Genomic DNA, 4,349 nt, shown 5'->3' with positions numbered 1-4,349 from the left:
CCAGATGCTCCTTTCTATATAATCAAGTCATTTTGCTGTGCTGGTCCTTTCTGCCCTCTTGGGCACTGTAGCATGAAATATTAAAAGAGCAATCCAAGCTATGCCAGCAGTGAACTGGTGGGCAGGTCAGCTTGTTCTCATTTCATGATACTCTCTGGCCTGGAGCTCAGAAATCTCTCCACCTGACTTGCTAAGTTCCCATGGTGAGTCGATGCCACTCCAGCCTCATGCTTCCAAATTCCCACGGATTTTTGGGGTGCACTTCTTGTAAACCCATGCTTTGCTGCCATACCTTTCTGTCTGGAACCCAGTTGAGTTGCTGCGTGAAGAAAAACAACATAAAAAAACCTTAGTTTAGAATCATGGTAACACAATTGTTGGGCGCAGCAACTGTCATCCTAATTTGTAAATCATTCTACATTATAAATCCTCCAGTAGTGGATCCCAATGGGCCTGCCACCTGAACCGGGGGCCTCTCCTACCTACATTTTGGCCTCCAAGTTGTCTCTAGTCCCAAAGCCAAGTCCCTCTGCTCTTCTGCAGTTCCTCTCTCCGACCTGAAAGTCCCACCTACTTGCCCAGTGATTGGTTCCTTGAAATCTTTATTCATTAGGGGAAGTTTCATTTGAAATCACCTGAGTACATGATTCACTCTTCATCCCAGGCAGACCTTCCTGGGGAAGAGGAATCAGCATCAAAATACAAACAGCTTCAGGACTATCCACAACTGGGCACTGCATTGATTTTTTTTTCTCCCTCTCTCTCCTCTTCCCTCCTGTCTCTCCTCACAAGGCCTGGTTTAGGGACATCTTCATTCTGGATTCTCCCAGATGTCTATGCATTTGGCTATGTTCTCCCTTATATCTACAATAAACCTTTACTTCCACTATATCTAGGAACACTCATCTCCTCCTCTTTCTTTCTTTCTTTCTTTCTTTCTTTCTTTCTTTCTTTCTTTCTTTCTTTTCATTCCACAAGATTGTAAATTAGTAGTAAGAAATATCCATGTCTGAAAGGGGCATACACTGGAAAGTTAATGGTAGTGAGATACTTGTCTTAATCCTTGTATGTTTCTTATGTGGAAACACGAATTGTGAATTATCAGATGAAGAGTGGGAAAGTAAGAGATGGAAGAATACAACCCTGAGGGCATAAGAGGTACATGGGGTGAAAAATTAGTTGTGTATGCCTGGAGCAAACACATTCAGTGTCATAAACCATGAAACTGGATCAATAGGATTAGAATCACAAAGTACTTCCTATGTCTAGTATTTTAATGTGAATCAAAGTAGGAGTCCTTAACAAATGTTTTAATAGTTCCCTCATCTGAAAATGTCCTTGGACTCCATTTATTCTGAAGAAACCACTCTAGCTAGGTCACAGATATATTACACTTTTGAAACTTTCAGACCCTATGCTTTTGTCTCTGTTTTCTATAGAAACCAATACCCAATTAAATAGAGAATTAGAACCAAAAAAGAGAAAGACATATTGGGCCTCGGTTCATCGATAAAATACTGTGAATGAGATAAGTACTAACATTCAAGCCCCTGGCAGTGAGGATAGTAAGAGCTGGGTGAAGATGAAATTTGATATTAGGAGATAATTTATTTTAAAAAGTCTTTCAAGCGATACCTACTTCACATTTTAAGAGGAAACACTAGCAGAAGTTATTTCATGAGTCTTCTTTATAATGATCTCTTTTTGATCATTTTTGCTGATGCTGCATCCATCAGTATTTGTAACAATTCAGCCATTTTGAATATGAGCATCACTACAGTCAGTGAGTTCATTCTAGTGGGCTTTTTCACAGCTCTTTGGCTTCAGAGCACCTAATGTTCTTCCTTGTGGTTTATCTTGTGTATCAAAGAATCTTATCATTTTCACTGTTGCGGGGGTCACTGGATTGTTTCATAAGCCCAAGTACTATTTTTTGGTAGTTTTTTTTTTCCTTTCCTGGAGGTCTCATATATTTTTGTTACAGACTCTAAAATACTAGATAAACTTCTCCTACAGGAATGGTACATCTCCTTCACAAGTTGCATGAGTTATTTTTACTCTTTTAAAATGCTCACTTGCATGCAGAGTGTGTGCTCCTAGCAGCTATGGCCTATGACTTCTATGTGGCCAACTGCTACCCTCTCCAGTATTGAGTCTTCATGACAAGTTATTGTGTGCAGTTGATGGCTTTCACTAATGTGGCTCGCTCCATGATTATCATGATCAAAATCTTTCATCTCACATGTCATTTCTGTGGCTCCAGTGTGATGAACCACCTTTTCTGTGATATCTAACCAGCCCTCAAACTGGTATGCAAAGATATGTTTGCTGCTGAGGTATTTGACTTTTCTTTGGCTATTATAATTTTTGACTTCTGTTGCAAGCTGTCCAGCGGCTCACATGAACGGGGTCCACCTGAGTGGCAGGCCGGCACTGAAAGAAAGGGAAACTAGTGGAATGAGAAAGAAATGGAGCCAAGACAATATTATGATCAAGGCTCAAATGTTTAATGGTGACTGTGGTTATAAAGGGGGGAGGGGAGGCCCGTTCCCACCAATTCATTCTTGGAGCCCAGCTGCAGATGACCATGTGCAGGATAGGGTGTAGTCTCCGGAATAGCTAGGTGGTCTCCCAGCAGGTAGCAGTGACAGTGGCTGAACAATAGAGTGATCTAGGGAGGCTCCACCCTAGATAATCTCCTTAGTGGCAGCAAGGTTGAGGTCTGGTTCAGCCAGCTTCAGGCTGGGTGGAGGTCACAGACTTCTCTGTCATCACCACTGTCTTATGTCTACATAGCGTCTGGCATTCTGTGTATATTCTCCACTAAGGAATGAATGACGTTTCTTCCTGTGTCTCCCATCTCACTGTGGACCTAATTTATTATACAACCATGATTTTTTTAAAATATTTTTTTATTACGTATTTTCCTCAATTACATTTCCAATGCTATCCCAAAAGTCCCCCATAACCCCTCCCCCACAATCCCCTACTCACCCATTCCCACTTTTGGCCCTGGCGTTCCCCTGTACTGGGGCATATAAAGTTTGCATGTCTAATGGACCTCTCTTTCCAGTGATGGCCGACTAGGCCATCTTTTGATACATATGCAGCTAGAGTCAAGAGCTCCGGGGTACTGGTTAGTTCATAATGTTGTTGCACCTACAGGGTTGCAGATCTCTTTAGCTCCTTGGATACTTTCTCTAGCTCCTCCATTGGGGGCTCTGTGATCCATCCAATAGCTGACCGTGAGCATCCACTTATGTGTTTGCTAGGCCCTGGGCTAGTCTCACAAGAGACAGCTATATCAGGGTCCTTTCAGCAAATGCTTGCTAGTGTATGCAATGGTGTCAGCGTTTGGAGGCTAATTATGGTATGGATTCCTGGATATGGCAGTCTCTAGATGGTCCATCCTTTTGTCTCAGCTCCAAACTTTGTCTCTGTAACTCCTTCCATGGGTGATTGTTTCCAATTCAGGGGCAAAGTGTTCACACTTTGGTCTTTGTTCTTCTTCAGTTTCATGTGTTTTGCAAATTGTATCTTATATCTCAGATATACTAAGTTTCTGGGCTAATATCCAGTTATCAGTGAGTACGTATCATTTGAGTTCTTTTGTGATTGTGTTACCTCACTCAGGATGATGCCCTCCAGGTCCAACCATTTGCCTAGGAATTTCATAAATTCATTCCTTTTAATAGCTGAGTAGTACTCCATTGTGTAAATGTACCACATTTTTTGGTATCCATTCCTCTGTTGATTGGCATCTGGGTTCTTTTCAGCTTCTGGCTATTATAAATAATACAGCCATGATTTTAATGTAAGACTGACATAGAGATATTGCTGCTTTTCATTCCAACAAACTGATCTTAGCTGTGTTTGCAGTCCTCACACTCATGCTGAATTCCTTCATCTATATCCAAAGGAATCAGGAAGTCAAGGATGCTATCAAGACACTAGAAGGTGGCCTGTGCTTCCTTGTCAGGTTATCACCCTGCTTTAAGAAGACATTATTCTTCCACAATATATCATGACAGTGATTGTGGACCTGTTCTTCACAGATATAAATTTTTTTTTTGAGACAGGGTTTCTCTGTGTAGCTCTGGCTATCATGGAACTCACTCTGTAAATCAGGGTGGCCTTGAACTCAGAAATCAGCTTGCCCCTGCCTGAAATCACAATAGAAAAGCACAAAAAAGCAAAAACCTAAGCTCAAAATAGAAGCCAGACACTATGTATTGCTATAACTGGAAACAATTAGTTTTTGTATAGACATGTCAGTAACTTACAAATGATATACTGATTCAATATATTGAATATTTCTTACAGATTTATTGCATATAATTATATGCTTA

General features: G+C 41.0%; 1 pseudogene; it reads left to right on the top strand.

Moving 5' to 3' along the window:
- Positions 1-1,677: 1,677 nt before the first annotated feature.
- LOC110298031 lies at positions 1,678-4,028 on the top strand (annotated as a pseudogene).
- Positions 4,029-4,349: the final 321 nt, after the last annotated feature.

Source organism: Mus caroli, chromosome 7 (assembly GCF_900094665.2).
Source record: "Mus caroli chromosome 7, CAROLI_EIJ_v1.1, whole genome shotgun sequence".
In the NCBI taxonomy this organism is placed as follows: domain Eukaryota; kingdom Metazoa; phylum Chordata; class Mammalia; order Rodentia; family Muridae; genus Mus; species Mus caroli.
Note: the sequence above shows the minus strand (reverse complement) of the source record. Positions and strands in the feature narration are given on the sequence as shown.